The sequence below is a fragment of the Phyllostomus discolor genome, chromosome 4 (assembly GCF_004126475.2).
Source record: "Phyllostomus discolor isolate MPI-MPIP mPhyDis1 chromosome 4, mPhyDis1.pri.v3, whole genome shotgun sequence".
Lineage (NCBI taxonomy): Eukaryota > Metazoa > Chordata > Mammalia > Chiroptera > Phyllostomidae > Phyllostomus > Phyllostomus discolor.
In genome coordinates, this window is record NC_040906.2 from 629917 (window position 1) to 648724 (window position 18808).

An 18808-nucleotide genomic window follows, 5' to 3' on the forward strand; every position below is an offset into this window, starting at 1 on the left:
GGTGTTGTGAGAGGCTGCGTTTGGCTTTGGTGAATTGTTTTCGAAGGCTCTTTCAACACGGTTGCCCATTTGTGATGGGTGATTTACCGGGGCACCTGCCCACACCGCGCTGAGTGTTCTGCAGTTTCTGACCAAAAACGGCACGACCCCTGTGCCCCACCCTCCCTGTTCACCCCATCTCGCTCTGAGCGACATTTTTTTTTGTCTCCCTGAATGAAAAGTCCTCAAAGGGAAACGCTTTGCCGCTGGGGAAGAGGTGAAGCGAAGAGCGGCAGACGCACTCAAAGGCGTCAACATCGACGCGTTCGAACACTGGGCCGTGCAAAAACGTCTCGACGGGTGTCGTGCATCCGACGGAGGGTGCTCTGGAGGTGACTGCGGTTCGCCCATGGAGGAACACACACACGATTTTTATAAATAAATGCTGGGTTTTGGGGTCCCCACTAGTGCATCTCCCGAAGCCTTGCCTGGGAATGTTCTGGGGTGTGTGCACAGCCCAGGCCACCAGCTCCCCCACCCCCGGGTCACTGCAGCACTCGGGGCTTCTCCCTCCGTGTGAGTTAGTCTGGTCGGGTGCCTGCAACAGACGCCACTGAGGAGGCCGCGTGTAAACAACAGACATTACCTCTCACCGCTCTGGAGGCTGACAGTCCAAGTTCAAGGTGCCTGTGGACTCCGTGTCTGGGTGGCCCCGCTTCCTGGGCCACAGACAGTGTGCCGTCTCCCCGGGTCCTCCACGGCGGAAGAGGCGGGGGCTCCCTGGGGTCCCCGAGGGGGCTCCACCCCCACCACATACCCATCTGCAGACCCCCCTCCACACCACAGTGTGGTCCAGGTCTCAGCGTAGGAATTTGGGGGAGGCAGCCACTCCACTTGCAGCAGCTTGTGAGAACATCTCGGCCATATATTCTTGGAGAACCCTCTTTTTATTTGGATTTCCGCTTTCCATGTATTTATCTTCAAATCTGTTTCTATGGTGACGGCCTCTTCTCATTTCCAACGAGCCAATCCTGACTTCCCCTCAGAGCGATTTTTGTTTTCTGTGTCAGCAGCATTTCAGGGCTCACCTTGATGTCCGCCTTCCGCTCCCCGTGGAGTCGGGCTGCTGCCGCCCGTTTCCTGAATCCCGGGGTTGGGTGCTCACACCGACCGTTGCCATCCTTGCGAGGGGTCCTCTGTCCGGCGTCTGGGCTTCCCCGGCGCCCCAGCCCGTGGCCGCGTCCCGCTGGCTCTGACGAAGAGCACGCTCGCTCTCGCTCGCCCACAGGGTGTCGTTTCAGTCTCGCTCCCCCGTGCTGTCACTGGCAGCGAGCGCTGAGCAGCAGACGGGGGGATGCAGCAGGGCCCCGCCACTGCAGTCTCACAGCGGACGTGCTGCAGGAGGCTGGAGCACAGGGAGCCGGGCCTCCCTCCGTGACTCAGCGGTCCTGAGCCCCGTCCCGGGACACGGCTGGGAGACGGAAGGTCGCCAGCAGGGACAGAGCAGGAGGAGGGGCGTTCCGGGGGCTCTGCTGGGAGAGGGAGCCTTTTTCACGAAGACCAAGAGCCTTGACCAGCTGAGAAGGAGAGCCTTTGCAGCTGCACATGGTCCCCAGGGTTCAGAAGGGGAGCAGGAGGGGCCTGGAAGCTGACCAACGTATATGACCCCTGAACCTCAGCAGTCAGCACTCGCATCAGCCGAGTGCCCACTTGTCGCCGCGGCTCAAGTGTGTAAAACAAACTCACTCGCTAGCACACTCACTAACAACTTTGTTTCCTCCGTACCCGGGGCTTTCAGGCTCGCCGGGTGCCCGCCTGTGGTCTCATGGTCGCCTGTGGTCCCTAAATAAACGTGCTGCCTGGTCGCCCTGTCCGTGTCTGTCTGTCGCTTGCACTTGTGTGTCGGGAGCAACAACGAGCCCGAGAGACGACCGCCGGGGGGGGCGGGGCCCTGCCTCGGGTCTCTCCTCTGTGACAGTGGAACCAGCAAGTCTTGGAACTTCCTGGGTGTTAGGTCTCCCCCCCCCCCCCCCCCCCGCATCAGAGAAGGCCACCTGTGCGTTTCTTGAAGAATGTATTGATGTTGGCGGGGTCAGGGGTCGGGGGGGGGGCTTGGGCCTGATTAACAGCATGGCGAAGTTCACAGGCTTTTGAGAAGGGCCTGCCCATCCTCAGCCAGGGTTCCGCTCAGGTGTGAGCGGGTGGCACCCTCAGGTGTGGCAGCCGCAGGGACTTTGAGGACCCACTGTTTTCTCAGGGTGGACGGGGGCACAGGGCTGGCAGAGGGAGGGCGAGCCCAGGCAGGAGTGGCACTGGGGGTCTTTGTCCCGGAGAGCGCGGTGTGGGGCGGTCAGGGGCAGAGAGGGCCGAGGCTGGCCACAAAAGTGAAGGGTTTGGGTGTGAAGGGGGTCCCGCCCCGCACACCCCCGGGCACAGCCATGCACCCCTCCCCCTCTGGGCTGTGAGGTCTTGTGGAAGTGTCCGTCTCTCTGTCTCCAGTAAGATGCAGACTTGCCCTGGGCAGGACTGTGTCCACGCAGTCCCTCGGGCTTGGGGCACCTAGTAACGTGCTGGGTGCCCTTACACGCCGCACCCCAGGGCCCCTTCTCAGCCCCTCTCCTCCCCACCCTGTGTGCAGGCTCACAACAGGCCCCGGCCCAGGGCCCCAGCCTGCTACCGCCCCCAGGGCCCAGCTCAGGGAGGGTCGGCTCACAAGTCCCACATAACAAACAGCACAACCTCCAGGAGCCCCAGACTCAGCTCAGAGCTCGCAGGCCCTTTGAGGCGGGGACAGCGGAGGGGCCTGGAGGGGAGAAAGCGGAGGGACACCGGGACGTTGTCGACTTTTAAAGAGTCAGCATTGCCTCCCGGCCCGGGTCACTGGGGAGCCGCTGGCAGCAGCCGCTCTGCGGACACGTGCGCCTCACAGCGGGTCTGGCCCCAGACCCGCCAGCTGGCTGCCAGCCGCTGCTGGCTGGACCCTGAGTCAGCAGCCCCTGCCCAGCACGTGGCCAGGGCCCAGCAGAGCTGTGCACGCCAGCGCCGGTCCCTGGGGGCCCCCAGACTGGCCGCCCAGGGCCCTTTCACCTGGGGCCCTGGCAGCCTCCACCGTGATGGGCGGGGGTCTCCCAGCTCCGCTCCGTCCCACCTGTGGCTCCTGGTTTCCGAGACCGGGACCTGGCAATGCCCCTGTCCTGCAGGCTAGGACATTGTGTAACACTGGTCCGACCCCTGGGTGGCGCTGCAGGGGGGTGAGACCAGGGATTGTGAAGAGGCACGTCTTCAGCCGCCCCCGCTCCAGGGAGCACGCCTCCACCAGTTCGAGCCTGGGTGGTGGGGCAGCCACCGGGAGCCTGCCTCCCACCACCCCCAGGCCTGCCTGCCGCCTGCCCTGCGGCTCTGGCCCCGGAGAAGCTACCAGAGTCCTGGAAAGAGTGTTGGGCCAGGGGTCTGGCTTGGACTGACCTCAGGTGCCCTCTGACCCTCCGGGGCCTTTTCAACCCTCTCCGCCTGTTTTCTCATCCGTGAAATGGGGTGACCTTTGCGCCTCCCTGTGCCGGGCGGTGGGAGTGACCCAGGCTCAGTCACTCACAGAGAAGCACCTTGCAGATTCTGCGCCGCGCTGCGGGGGCGGGGAGGCCTGCACTGGTGCGGCCGGAGGCCGAGCCCCGGGCTGCCCCTCCGCGTCGCAGTGTCGGCCGTTCCAGCGGACGCCTCCAGTCAGCGGAGCTCCGGCCAGGCCTCAGGCTGCCTTCCGGTCACCCCGGTGGAGAGTCCCAGCCCTCGGACCTGAGTCCCTGGCCAGCTCCTGGCCTCAGCCCCGCTGCACACGCTGGACCAGTGCCCAGGACCCTGCCAGGCCTCCTCCTTGTGTGCACACAGACCGGGAGCTGGTGTCCAGCCCCCGCCCCGTCCTGGCAGCCCCGGGTCTGCGGGAGACCAGTCCCCACCGTCGCTGAGGTTCCCAATGCCCTGCACGCTGCTGGCCTCCCAGCTGGGCGTCTGGGCGGCGGCCTCCTGCCCAGGACTGCGGCCTGGTTCCCCGACTGTTCGCGCGCGGCCTGGTTTCTCGGTTGTTCTACCCTCGAGCCCCAGGGAGCACGCCGTGCCCACTTTACACGCGACCGGAAACTCTCAGAGGCCAGAGCAGACGAGCATGCAGAGGATCGTGGGATTGTTCCAAACAGTGGTGAGGCAGGAAGCCTGCGTGGAGGAGGCGTCCCCGTGGGGCTTGGGAGGACGGGAACTCTCCGTTTCAGGGAAAGGGGCTGCAGAGAAAGCGTGGAAGGCGGGGGGCAAGGCCTGCCACGGAGCAGCTTCCCTCCGTTTCCCGCGTCGGCCTCCGTTTCCCTCCGTTTCCCCTCGTGAAAAATGCAGTTTGGGATCGGGAACCGCCCCGCGCTGCGGCTGCAGCGCACAGGGCCCCCGCGGCCCGGCCCCACGCCAGGGTCCGGGGCCCTGGACCCGCCCCGCCGTCGCTATGGCAGCGCCGTTGCCTGGCGACGCGGGGCTCGGCCTCCAGGGTGTTGCTAGGGCAACCGAGCGGGGCGTCCAGGGGCGGGGCCTCCGGTGGCGCGGCCTCCGGGTCCCGCAGGTGGTCCAGGCCGCGAGGTCCCCTCCTGCGCGGAGGCCCTGCGGCGGGTTCCCGGTGGGGCCGAGGCCCAGAGCGCCGGCCGGGCCGAGACGGGGCCGCTGCTTCCACGCCCCGCAGCCGTCGGCCCGGACCCCCAACCCGCGGGCCCAGCAAGCTCCGCGGACCCGCGCGTGTCCCGCCGAGAGTGGTGCCTTCCGACGCCGCCCGTCTGCAGCCGCAACTGCTGGTCCTTCCGAGTGACGCGGAGGTGGCGTGCCCGTTCCCCGCGGCACCGGACCCTTTGCCCGTGTCCGCACGACCGCCGCCGCCTGCACGGGGCCTGCGGGGCGCCGGCCCGGTCCCAGCGCTTGGAGCAGTCGCCGCCGCCGTCCGCGGTGGGACGGGAGTGGCACCTTCTCGGACCAGAGGCCGCAGCTGGGAGGACAGGCGGGCGGCATCTCAGACGGAGGCGTCACAACGTGGCGGTGAGAGGCGGCAACAGGCCCAGACGGAGTCGCACGTGCCGCGTCCCTGTCACCTGGCCGGCTGGACACCTGGCCTGGGCGCCAGCCCTGGAAGGCCCGTGCAGCCGTCTCCGAAGACCCTCCCTCCCCCGAAGGACAGCGGCCCACGCCAGAGACGCTCCATCCCCCGTGGAAGTTTCCCCGCCGCCTTCCCGGCTACAAAGCCTCCCCTCCCCGCGGCCCGGAGGGGCGCCTTCTCCCCGCTGGACGGGGCGGCCCACTCGCGGGTCGTGGAGTGAGGCCGGTTTGCTCTCTGCGTCCGCCGTGCGTTTCCGTTGTTGGCCGCGGGCCGGGAGAACCGCGGGTGAGCCGGGCTCCCCCCGGGAGACACGGGAGTCTCCACCGGTCACTTCGGTGGGGGGAGGGGCACCGGATCCCGCACGACGGGAAGGCACTGGGGAGGGACGGAAAGAATGAAGGGGAGAGCGGGGGCCCAGAGGACAGACGGGCCTCGTGCAGGGCCAGGAGCCCCGACAGAAGGAGCGTGTTACAACACGGAGGGGAACCTGTTTGGAAACAATAGAGACACATTTTCCAGAATGAAGAAAACTACACTCAGAGTGAAAGGGCTCACAGCCTCAGGTAGGAGAGATACAGAGGAATCGACACTGTTAGAAAGTTCTAGAAACATCCCCAAAGACCATGGTGTAAGAACCTGATGGATGGTGAATGCTGGACTTTTCCACAGAATACACGGAGACCACGAAGTGATGTTTCTTGAGTACTGCAGGAAACACACTTCCCACGTGGAGTTTTACACCCAGCCAGGTTGAAAGCACAATAAGAGTGGCCTCAGGAATACCGGGCTGTGCACCCCCAGACCCACGTTAATAATGCTTCGTGTTTCGTGAGTAACACGATGCAGGAGAAGCTGCAAGAGGTGTGGGACACAAGGATGATGTCATCTTGGAATATACACTAATCGTCTGAAGCAAGAAAAGGGAGCGGTAATGTCCACAGTAACTCCGCTTGGTAATTCCGGACAATACCCACAGTGCCGGAGCAAGGGCTGCGTCCAGGCTGAAGTGCTTCATGTCAGGGGAAGATGCAGCTGCAGGGGCACACGAGCCAAACAAAGGAAAGGGGTTCTTGCCCTGGCCGGTGTGGCTCCGTGGATTGAGTTCCAGTCTGTGAACCAAAAGGTTGCCGGTTCGACTCCTGGTCAGGGCACATGCCTGAGTTGAGGGCCAGGTCCTTGGTAGGGGACGTACAAGAGGTAACCACACATCGATGTTTCTCTCGCTCTCTTTCTCCCTCCCTTCCCCTCTCTCTAAAAATAAATAAATAAAATCTTTTAAAAAAGAAAAAGGGTCTTAAATCAAGGGCAGTAGCCACAGAATAGAAATAATAAAGGTAAGCCAGTAGAAGAAAACTCACCATACTCAGTGAGAAACAGGAAAAGTTACACAGTGAATGCAAATTTTTAATAAGATGGCCAAGCTAATTCTCCATGTAACTAGTTACTGTAAATGTAAGTAAGTTAAATCCAATTAAAAGGTACAAACAGATTACATTTAAAGACTTCCACAACGGGTTGCTGAAAAGAGATACACTCACGAAAAGATACAAAGTTTAGAACGGAACAGTTGGCAAAAGACACACGAGACCAATAACGAACCAGAGGAAACTGGGTTGACATCTTAATATGCAACATTCAAATCTGAGGCAAGAAATGAAAACAGAAAAAACCCAACAACCAAGAAGCCCACCCCAGCAGGCTGATGGGCAGGCCACGCCCCTCAGAATCATTCCGGTGCCTCACAGGCCGCAGTGAGCAGCACCTGGCGGCAGCCTGAACCGCAGGGAGAAAAGATGCCACAACCAGTGTAACGGGAGAATTTAGCCTAAAACCAATCACTTAGCAGCTCAACTAGACAAAGAGTCGCAGGATCTCCGATCCCGAACCGTTAGCTGTGTGCAGGACTCGATGTCCATCGAACAGAGATGTAGAATATTTACGGGCCGTGCGTCTGGCCCTAAAGAAGCTTCCGTTTATTCCCGGGGCAAAATCCCGTGCGGACTGAGCTGCTGCTCCGTCTGTGCTTCTCAGCCCCCTGCGCCCCAGGTGCCAGGGACCGCCCTAAAGGGACTTGGTCGCGGTGCCCGAGTTCCACCGAAGGGGGCACTACCGTACCCTGCAAGGAGGGGGAGTGAGGGCCGGGGTGGGTAGCCTGTACCCCTCAGGGCTGGCTGCACCTCCAGCTAAGGCCTCTGCTCCCCCCAGGGCCACCCCCCTTCCCCCCTCCAGGCCACAGTGTCACTCACCCGTGGTTCCCGCACCTCTGTGACCATGCCCTTTAGCAAACACATCTCCAGTTACCGGGTTTGAGTGTGCCATCCTCGTTCCGCCAGGGTCCTGACCGCACACAGAACTCACTCTCAAACAAGAGTGCGATTAAATTAGAAACTGGCAACACAAGACCATGATAGAAGAAACTCCGTGGCAAGTAAATAACATCATTAAATGACCCGTGGGTTAAAAGGAGGTTACCAGGGACATTAAGAAATGTTTAGACCTGCACGATAGTGAAAGCTCGGGGAGTCCCAGGTTGTGAGACTCAGTGAGGCAGTTGCTGCGGTGGGAGTTTTGTAGCTTTGCATAGACCTGTCAGAAAATGAGGAGTTTAGAAATAAATGAGATGAGCGTTTAGCGCACTTCCGAACAACAGACCCCGTCCGAAGAACCTAGAGAGAAGGAAATACTGTGACACATGAGGACAGAAACAAATGGGGTCCAGGGAAAGATGAGAATATTCACCAAACTAGAAGTTAGTCCTTTGAGATGCTTTACAATGTTACCAAAGAAAAATGCAATCCGGGCTGCTGTGGCTCAGTGGACCGAGCACCTGCCAGCAAGTTGAAAACTCACTGGTTCGATTCCCAGTCAGAGCACATGCCTGGGTTCCCCGCCACGTCCCGGCCTGGTCCCGGCTCCCCCGTTGGGGGCGCAAGAGGCAACACACTGATGTCTCTCTCTCCTTTTCCCTCCCTTCCCCTCTTTCTAAACATAAATAAAAATAAAATCTTAAAAAAAGAAAAATGCAAGTAAAATAGCACATGAAAAAGGAGAAATAAGTACAGAAACAATAGATACAAGAACAGATACGCTGACGTTTTTAAAACCTCGATGAAATGGATTAATTTTTAAAAGCGTGTATAAAGTGACAATTTTGGTCCAAGGAGAGACCTTGACCGGATCCATGAGTATAACAGAAATGGAAGTGATAAAGCCCCCCCCCCCACTCCCGGGGCCCCAGAGAGTGTATTTCCATTGAAAGCTTGGAAGGCAAACAATTTCTCCTTGACGCAGGGGGGGGGGGGCTTTGGAGGGCGCGGCGGGGGAGGGCGGTCTCCCCTGCTGACGGTCCCTCAAGGCACGTGCCCCACAGATGCTGCAAACTGGGCGCCGCGCCTCCTGCCCTCGGGCCGCGTGACGATGCGGTGGCTGCTCGAGCAAGGCCCCCAGGGTGGCGCGGAGCCCGGCGGGGCGCCGGGTGGGGGGCTGAGCCCCGGGATGCGGAGGACGCAGGCGGCAGGCGCAGGGATGGAAAGGGACCCGCCGGGCTTCCAGGTGGCGTGACGTCACCGCCCCGCCGCAGTTCCGGTGGGTGAGCTGGCCCCGGCTCTGTCCAAGTCCCCCGGCGCCGAGCGGCGGGTGGAGGTTGGTGGCGCACACGGGGGTGCCAGCCTGTCCCTGGTGGCCCACAGAGAGGCTGGCGGTGGACGGCGGCCCGGGTTTGCCAGTGGGGACCCAGAGCGGCGTGTCACTCGGTGTGGCCCCGGGAAGTTAGGCCGGAGAGACAGGGTGTGAGGACAGCGGGGCCGAGGACCCGGAGTGGTGGGGCGCCCCGGGGCGCCGTCTCCCCGGTCCTGCCCGGCGGAGGAGGCGGCGGACCCGCAGGGCCGAGGGTTGCATCATCCCGCCGGGAGGGCTGTCCCCGAGGCTCTGGTTCGGTCCAGTGTTCTGGCCGAACCCACCTGTTACACTCGAGTCCGTGTTCCCATCCTGCCCCTACTGCCGCCCCCTGGTGGACGGAGCCCCCCTCCCAGCTTCGTCCCTTCTCGAGGACGCGTTTGTGCTGCTGGCCTCGCGGGGGCAGGTAGAGAGAGGTTTCGGGTTTGCGAGAGAAAAGGGTCAGATTCGAGAGGGCCCGGCGCGGGGTCAACGGGCAGGTTCTGTTGGGTAGGGGTCTCGGGGGTTGGGCGCGCCGGGTCCCTGTTCTGGGCCAGAGCGCGCGGGCGCGCCGGGGCCGCGCAGGGAAAGGGGCCGTCTCGCCCAAGCCTGGGGGTCAGTCCCCCACCTCTGCATCCAGCGCGTCGCGGCGTCAGCGGTGATGTCACGGCCGGGACCCAGCCCCCTTTGGCTCCGGCTCCAGCTCCAGCCCCATCCCCGCGGCGGCCGCGACGCCCGTCCCTCTCCCCGCGCGACAAACCAGCGGGCGGCTGGACTCGGGGGCCGCGCGCAGCCAACCAGCGCGGCGGGAGGGGCGCGGGGCGGGGCGGGGGGCGCGCAGCCCGTCACGCGGGGCCGCCCTCACACCGCCCAGTGCAGCCCCGGAGCAGCAGCGGCTCGGAGCGCAGGGACCCGAGCCCGGCTCGCGCCCATGCCAGGACGCGGCCAGTGACACCGGAGAGGTAAGGCCGCCGCCCTCCCGGCCTCCGCCGCCGCGCTGGGCATCCGCATCCTGGCACCTGCTCGGACTGCGCCCCCGCGGGGAGCTCGCGCCCGGCGCCCGCGTCCCAGTCGAGGCCCGTGCCGCCGGCGCCGCGCGGCGCCATCCCTTCCCCCACCCTCCTCCGTGCCCGCGGGTAACAATGGGGCAAATTCAGGGGTGTCCGCCCTTCATTCCAGCCCAGCAGGGCGCTCCGGAAAGGCCCCTTCGCTGCGGGCCCTGCTGCGGCGGCGGCACCGCTCTGGGCTGGGATGGGCGGGGGTCGCGGGGGGCGGACGAGCGCCGCCAGGGACATCTGCAGACACCCGCGACCCTCCCTGGCTCTGCCCCTCCCGGAGCCACGGAGCGGGGATGCGGCGCGGGCTGCGCCTGGACCGGCGCGGAGGGGAGGGGGTGCGGGAGGGGCGGAGAGGACGAGAGAGGATTCGGAAGGGGGCACCGCGGAGGGGCGCGGCTGCAGCGGCGGGGCCCGGGGGAAGGGCGCCCGGGGCGCGGGGCGCGAGTGGCTGCCCTGGTCCCCGGGGTGGGGGAGGGCAGATGTGGGATCCAGAGCAAAACACGAGGGCGGGCGGGGCGCGCGGAGGCTGCGGCGGGAGGACCGGGCCGCTGGCTTCGTGCGCACCTCGGGGGCTGCCCGCCACCCCCTCCCCAGCCGTGTCCTCTTCCCAGGGGACCCCAGCTCCTTCCCAGAAAGACCAACCGCTTGGAGGGGCCGCCCGCGAACAAGGCCTGCGTCTGCGCGGCCAGCGCCCGGTAACAGGTGCGGCCCGGCCGCGGGCGCGAGGGGGCTGCGGGACCACATCTCGGCCACCCGGGCCGCAGGCACCGGGCTCGGATGTCGGGGAGGGAGAGCGCAGGGAAGACCTTCGCCTTCCCCCTTTAGGCTGCCCCCCGCTTTCACTCTCCGGGGGGCCTGGGGGGATGTCCGCAGTCGGCGGGGCGCTGGGTGGGCGGCGGGTGGGGGGCAGCGGACCGCAGGGCCGGGAGGGGGAGGGGAGGAGGGAATGCCAAGTCATGGGGCCTGCAGGGCGCGGGCGCGACGTCACCCCGGCGCGGACCCGATGCGCGCCCGCGGCCCCAGGAACCGGGCTATTCCCCCGGAGACCGGCGGACCCCTCCCCGAACGGCCGCCGCCAGGGGTTGCCCGAGTTGTGGGATCAGAGGGCCCTTGGGCTGCCGGGTTGGGTCTGGGGGGCGGGGGGTGGGGGTGCGGCAGCCCTGTCTTAGCCCTGGGGGCTCAGGCGCGGGAGCCGCATCCGACCTGCCCGCCCCGCCCTGCTCCCCGCTGGCGGAGGAGCTCTGCCAGGGCCCCCTCGCCCACCGGCCTCCCGTCTGGGAAGGCGGCTGCCGGTCTGAAGGGAGACCACGGGGTCCAGCGCGGGGGGTTGGGGCTGCACCTGGCGGCCATTTTGCAGGTGTGGCTGTGGGCCGAGGGTGGTCAGGTTTGCAGCAGGTGCGCCTGCGGCGGGTGCCGCGTCTGCAGTGCAGGTGAGCATCTGAGGGGACCGGGTGTCCTCGTTGGTGTGTGTCCACGGGCAGTGAGGCCGGGATCCCGTCCAGTGCAGTCAGGGCCCCCAGCCCCGAGGCTGCCAGGGAGAGCCCTGCGGGGACCGTCTGTCTGGGGCCAGCTGCACGGCCCCCCCCCCAGCCCCAGGCTGCCCCTGGGGGCCTCCCGCTGCAGCCGCGCCCCCGCCAGGCCGAGACAGGTCCTGCTGGAGGCCCAGAGCGGGTGCTGGCCGAGCTGGGCCTCCTACCCAGATGTGCTGGGAGGAGAGGTCCAGACGTCAGGCCTTGCCCCCTCCCCTCCTCCTTGACGTCACCAACTGTGCCGGCCCGGCCGACCAAGTCCCGTGGGAGCAGAGGGGGGAGGTCTCCCGTGGGCTCTGGGGAAGGCAGGGTGGGGTGGGGGAGGCGGAGAGGGTGGGGGATGGAGGAGCCTCTGCAGGCCGCTGGGCTCTCACAGGCCAGCCGGGCGGGGAGCTGGGTGGGGAGGGAGCTGGGTGTGGCGGGCAGGGGACATTCTGGAGGAGCCCCGGAACCCCAGCCCAGGGTGTGGGGGCTGGGGGAGGCTGTCCTGGCCTGTAGGACGGGCTGACCAGGGCCGGTGCCCAGGCGACCCTCAGCTTCCGAGAACTGAGAGGGCCCGAGCTGCCGCCCCGGGGTGCAGAGAGGCCGGTCAGGGGTCACTCAGCAGCTAGTGACCACCAGGATGGGCACGTGCTTGTCCCCCTGCCCAGCCCACTTAGTGTGCTTGGCCCAGGACAGGGCTCACCACCCCAGAGGCCACAGAGACCCCACTGTGTCACCCCCACTGTCCCTGTGTCCCTGTCACACCCTGGAGCATCTCGGAACCCTTGGGCCGGACCCCACCCTGCCCCAACCTGCCGGCTTCGGGGGGTTTGGGGGCACAGCCAGGCTGGGGGACAGTGCAGTCTTCCACTTCTGTTCCCTTAGCTGACCACCTGTGCCCACCTGGTCCCCCTTGCTGCCCATAGGCATGCCCGGGGCTGGGGCAGGACCCCCTGCAGGGCCTGAACCCCACAGACCCTGCACCCCACAGATCCTGAGCCCCACTGCCCTGCCTGGCCTAGCAGGGCTTCTGCTGGACTCCTGACTGTGACCGGTCCTGTTCAGTCCTGATCCCGGCTGCTGACCGAGGGGCGCTGGCTGGCCCAGGAACCCCCAGCCCAGTGAAGGAGCCGCTGCCTCGGGGTCATCTGAAGGGCGCAGGGCATGTTTGAAGCCAGCTGCCAGCTGAGGCTGAGCCCCCCTACCCCTCCCAGCCCCTCGTGAGGGTCTCTGGCCCCCAATACCACCTGCACCTGCGCTCCCCCAGCTTCCCCGGTGCGGCCTGTGGGGCTGAAGCTGAGCCCCTTGTGGCCTGAGGGTCACCTCCATCTGGACACCCTGCCTGGGCAGCTGGGCCTCCTCTCTGCAGCCCGCTCACCCTGCCTGTAACCCCCTAGCCCCTGCTCCGTGGGGAGGGGGAGTGTCCCTACCCCACCCCCCCACCCTGCTCAGACTTTAGCTCCTGGGGGTCTAAGGAAGGCAGGCTCGGACCACACCTGCCCGGTTCCCTATTCCTAGTCCTCACCCTGCCCCGCGTGGCCCTGGGGCTGGGGCAGCTACCCCGCCCACACTCCCACACGGGCTCCCACACCGGCACACTCACCTCACTGCACGCTCATCGCCACACACACACACACACACAGTTTGCAACAGCTGTGTTCTCCCCAAGGCTGCCACCACCCTGAAGCCCCCTGTGAGCGCCCCCAGGGCGTCCCCCCGGCCCCACTGCAGGCTGGGGGTGGGGAGGAAGAGCGTGGGCATTTACTGGGTGCAGCCTGCAGTATACATGACATGTAAGCCCCTCACCTGATGCCCCCCGAGACCCCCGAGGCAGGCGGTAGGGTCCCGTCTTTCAGGCCTGGAGACCGCGGCTCCTGAGGAGGGCGTGCCTCGTCAGGGAGGACCTGGGACTTGCCCCAGCTTCCCCTGCCTCCCGGAGGTTTCTGTCACCCTCTCGGCACCCCTCTGCAGCCCTGGCCCGCCCCTCTGCCCCGCTGGCCCCGGCCTGCCCAGCGCTCTGTATGCACACGCCTGGAGGTACCGCTCCAGGCGGAGCCCTGGAAGCTTTAGCGGACTGGGTTCGTTTCCCGAGGGCCCAGCTGTCGCCTCACCAGGGTGGGGCCCTCTGTGTGTCTCCATTCGGGGCCCTCGGGGTCCCTTCCTCCAGGTCTTCTGAAACTCAGCGTAGCTCCTGGTTTTGTAGGTGGGGTGGCCCCGGCCGCTCCTGCAGGCCCCGTTCCCCTGGAGCCCAGCCTCTGGCCTTCCCTCAGGGGCAGGCGGTGACAGCCAGGACTGCCCTGGAGGGGTGTGGGGTGTCCTGGACCCCACCCCTGAGCCTCAGGTTCTTCCTCCACCTGCCACCAGCTCAGGCCCAGGCTGGTGTGTGGCAGGACTGGACTGTGAATGCCCCAGGACACGGGGCGGAGGCAAGGGGGTCACTCAGTTGCTCAGTGTCATTCTCCACCCACCCCTGGGGCCAGGGCCACGCCGTAGGCATGGTCCCTGGTGCGGGGGGGGGGGGGGGTGGATGAGCAGGTGCAGGAGACCAGACCGAGACCAGGGGGGGAGCCTCAGGGCCGAGTCCCTCCCTTCTGCCCTGGCTTCACACGCAGGCAGGACGTTTTTGGTGATCTCTTTCCCTAGATCTGAGCTGTCTTCCCTCACATTGGATGCACCCCCTTTGTCCCCACCTGTCCCCAGCTCTGCGACACACTCTCTCTTCCTGCCCCCGCCACCCCCGGAAGCCAGCTCTGTCCTGGGCTGGCGCCTGTGTCTCGGACCCCAGAGCTGCTGCTTTCCTGGTTTCCTGTCTTGGTCTGTGGGAGCACACCCTTGCGTGACTTTCTGGAGTGGCCGAGTGAGAGTGTCCCTGCTCTGTCCTTCGCTGGGCGGGCGGTAGGTTGGCCGGCACCTGTTCCTGGCAGACCCTCCCCCTCGGGAGGCTGGAGGCATCGTCAGCACCGGCTGCTGCTTCCCGGTGCTTCTGGGGAGCCTCTGCCAGCAGCTGGGCTCTCTAGGGACGCCTCCTGTCCAGGGGCTTCCTGCCTGTGCCAGTACTGGTGCCGGTCCAGCCCTCTCCCCTGGGGCCGGCCTCTGCTCTCCCATCAGCCCCTGTGCTCCCCCCCACCTTCCCTTTGTTCTCTCCCCTGACTTCTGCTCGGGTCTGCCGTGGGCTTGCCTCTCCCTCACGTCGTCCTTCCAGCTCCTAGTTTCTGCTCTGCGTTCTGGATAATTTTTGGCCTCATTTTCAAGGGTTTGGGGGTTTGGTTTTTTTTTTTTTTTGAATTTTGTGCTCAGTGTTCACGTCATCTCCGAGAGCTCTGTCTTCCTTGACTTGAACCTGTCCCTTCTCAGCGTTTTCCTCTGGTTTTGAAAATGTAGCGTCCTCTGGCGACAGCCTGCGGACGGCCACCGAGCTTTAGGATTCGCCTGCTGGTTTCTGCGTCTCTTCCGCCGTTCCTCCCTCCCTCCCTCCCTCCCTCCCGGGCTCCTGTGCCGCCTGCTCCTGCTCGTGGGGGCCTGGTGGGTCCCTTCGGGTCAGGGGGCCCGAGCTCTGCACGGGGCTCTGACGGGAGCTCCGTGGGGGCTGGGCAGCGGCCGACCTTCCTCACTGAAGGGGTGGGCGCTGGCTGCCCGGCTGTCCCCCGTAACAGGATGCAGAGTGCCGGCCCCCACACTGGAGACGTCCCCCTGGCCGGATCGCAGCCCTCCGCCCCAGCGGAGAGAGGGGCAGGGAGAGGGGTGTGGTCGTTCTAGGACACGCCGCACCCCGGGCGCCCTTTCCAGCCTGCACCTCCGTGCCCGGGGGCCCGGCCGTGGGCCTGTGACCGCCTGGACCTCACTCCTCGCACTGCCTGCCTCGCCCCCAGCGGCCAGCAGCTTTCCCCAGGGGACCCCAAAGAGTGTCCTCCTCCCTTCTCCTGCCTCAGCGCTGTTGGGGGGACTCACCGCCCTTCCTCCTGCCCTCCAGCATGGGGTGTGTCTGATGCAGTGCTCCCCCGCCCCCCGCAAGGACTACCCTGGCCCCCTGCCCCGTCAGCCTGAGTTCTCTTGCCCCTTTACGACAGGACTTCTTGGAAGAACCCACATCTTTAGCACGGGTGCGTGTGAGGGTGCGCATAACTGAACAAAGGGCGTGTCAGCAAACGACCAGGCACGCACATCAGCCTCAGGCGTGGAGCCTTTGCTCGGGGAGGTCCTGGGAGCACCCGGCCCCTTCGCCCCCCCCTCCCCTGGCCTGGAGGTCCGCCCGTCCCATGTCGTCGGCACCCGGAGCTCCCAGAATCCGTGGTTCTCCCGGTCGGAAGGTCTGACTTGGAGTCTGACACCCTGGAGGCTGTGTCCCACGAGATGCTAGTCTGCATCTGTCCTAACCGTGTCTGCGAGATCCCGAGGGTTCACACACGATGGTTCCCTTCGCTTTCACGCCTGGGCAGCTGCTGAGGGACGGGACTGTGGGTGTGCATCCGGGCCGGTGGCCGGTGAGGCTGTCCCCTTCCACCCCCGCTCCCTCCCACTCCTCCCTTTTCTGCCACAGACACTCGAGTTTGGGGGTTTCTCCTGCAATTCTCTGCTCCGTCTCCAGGTGTGCGGCCGCGTGGTCTGCAGCCAGAGGAGGGACTGCGTTGTCTTGAGGGTGGTTGTGCCTTTGGACTTCGCCCAGGGGACCACCCCTTCCCGTCCCGTCCCCCCAGCTTCCCGGGAGCCCGACGGTTTAGAGTGGGATCTCGTGGGGTGGTCCTGAGCCCCGCTTTCTGCAGAACTGTGGGGGTCAAGTACCTGGCCGGGGAAACTGCCTGTGCGTATCTCTTTGCCCGTTTTTTCTTCCATGTCTGTTTCCTTTGGTTTGGTCTGCTCTTTACGTGCTGGGCACACAGATCCTTGTCTCCAGCTGTGGGGGCTTCTCGTCGCCTGTTTAACGGCATCCTGATGCCCGGGCTCTTCCTTCCGGTGCTTCCGTGGGTTAGACATCCTTCTTAAAGGACAGCACGGAGGTGTCACTCTCTGCATTTCCACAGCTTCTTGTTCACACGTGGTGCTCTGTCCACGTGGGATTTGTCTGGGCATAAAAAAGGGTCAGATTTTGTACTTTTCCAGACAGCTAGCCAGTCGTCTTACTTGGTGCAGGCTGCTGTCACAGAGGACCACGGACTGGGTGGCTTACTTATTTCTCCCGGTTCTGAGGCTGGACGTCCGAGGTGGGGACGCCAACGCGGTCGGGGTCTGGGGAGGCCCCTCCCCTGGGGCGCATGTGGCCGAGAGCCGAGAGAGGAAGGAAGCTCTCTCAGGATCCCGATCGCGCACTCATCCATTCCTGGGGCTCCACCCCCATGACCTCACGTAACAACCCCAGTCACCTCCCTAGGGCCCCTCCTCAGACCCCCGCGTGGGGAGCAGGCCTTCAGCGTATGGGTGTCCGGGGACACAGACATCCCGGCCGTAGCACCAGCTGCTGCCTCAGCACCGCGGGTCCAAAGGCCTCCTTCTCCTCGTGGGCCTGTGAGGCCGCTGTTGTCAGACCCTGGACCGGCTGTGTCTGTGCAGGGCTGTCTCCGGGGCCCCTGCAACTTCGGTGGTCGCCTGCCTCGCCCCAGCCCCCACCTTAGTTCCTGTAGCTGTATGTGGAGACGGTCGGTGGGGCGTGGTGCCTTCTGTCCTCTTGTTGTTTCTTTCAGTCCGTTGTCAGTGTTTTTAGCAGCTTACTCCTCCACATGCATTTTTAGGAGCAACTTGTCACGTTTCCTGAAAAGTACGATGGAAATTTCATTTGAAATTATGTTGACTTTTTGGATTCATTTGGGGGAAACTAAACATTTTTAGGGTAGTGAAATGTCTTTTCCGTGAATAGGTTATAGTTTTTTTTTATTTAGACTTTCTATCACTTTTTTGTCAAGTGCAAATGTTTTCTCCATGAAAGTTATATGCATCTTTTCTGACATTTATTCCTATAAAGATACTTGATACTTTCAGTTATTTTTTAAACAGTACCTTTAAAATATTTTTTAAAACTCTTTGTCTCTAGTGTAAACCAACAGGGTTGGTTTCTAACAATTTTGCTGGACCCTCCCACTGCTGCAAATGTTTGTCTGTGGAAGCTCTTGATTTCTGCAGACAAGCTAACAGCCTGAAAATGGTAACGGTGTTTGCTTCTTCCTTTCCAACCCGTGTTTTGTCACGGTCACTGGTCTTTCCTGCCTCGTCACTCTGGCTGGGCTCTCGGCTGCGATGTACCTGGAAATGGGGACAGCAGGCATTTTAAACTTGGTCCTGAATTTAAAGGAAATGTTCCTAGTGTTTCACCATTAAGTGTGAATATTGGGTAGGTTTTTTAGTAGATACCTATTATGAGATTAAAGGAGTTTTGTTTTATTCTCCTTTTACTCAGAATTTTATCATAAGTGAGTTTTGAAAATTACAGAACGCTTCTTCAGTACCTGTTGAGAACCTCGTGTGGGTTTCCCTCCTTGAACGTGGTGTGTGGTGAGTGACGTTACAAAGCTACGCTAAGGTTCCGCCTCACGCGACGTTCCCACACCGGTCGGTGTTCCCGGGATGAGCCTGCCACTGCGTGATCCTCTCCACTTGCTCCCTGAATGTCCTGCTGATGGTTCTGACTTTTGTATCTGTGGTCATCAGTGAAGTGGTTCATTCTCAACTTTTCTGTGTCTAATGTGATACCAACTTCCTACTAGCCTCAGTGAATGAGTTGGGGGATTTAATCTTTCTCCCTCTTTTTCCTGTTCTCCTAAAGAGTTTGTGTAAGATTAGAATTACCTATTTGGTTTTTTTCAAAGATTTTATTTATTTATGTTTAGAGAGGGAAGGGAAGGAGAGGGAGAGAGAGAGAGAGAGAGAGAACACCAATGTGCGGTTGCTGGGGGCCGTGGCCTGCAACCCAGGCATGTGCCCTGACTGGGAATTGAACCTGCGATTCCTGGTTCACAGCCCACGCTCAATCCACTGAGCTACGCCAGCCAGGGCATGGTTTTGTTTTTTTTTTAATGTACAGTAGAACTTCCCTGTAAAAACTGTTGTGAGTCTGCTCAGTCTCCTTGGTGGGTAGAGTTTTGAACTGTTCCCTTAATGGTGGCAGGAAAACTCAGGTTCCCGTTGACTAATGTTCCTCCTGGTTACAGGCCGACCAGTTCCAGACAGTCTGTGCCGTGGACGGCCTGAACCAGGCTTCCTCCCCGCAGAGTGTGTCCGGCTTTGGTTCCGCAGGCAGTTGCATAGCCTGAGGACTAGCTCGATCCTCCCAAACCGGATTATAAGCTTTTCTAGAGTTATTCCGGGGACGCTTAGCTCCCAGAATGCTGGCTGCTTTGGGGTGTCCCCTGAATGTCTCGGGCGGAGGGATCAAGAGAACTCTCTCCTCTGGCTGGTGGCCGTCAGAGCCCCGGGGTTCCCCCCCACGGGCTCCTCTTCCGGCTTCCTCGCCCTCCTTCCCATCGCTCACACGCACCCCCGTGACGGACAGAGTCAGCACCCCC

At 63.2% G+C, this 18808-nt stretch overlaps 1 protein-coding gene across 1 annotated transcript in view; it reads left to right on the forward strand.

Moving 5' to 3' along the window:
• Nucleotides 1-9514: 9514 nt before the first annotated feature.
• Nucleotides 9515-18808, forward strand: part of KIF1A (kinesin family member 1A) — a 65393-nt gene continuing 56099 nt past the window's right edge. Inside the window, 1 exon segment of the mRNA XM_036022629.1 lies at nucleotides 9515-9711. The gene's annotated coding sequence lies outside the window, so the exon portion shown is untranslated.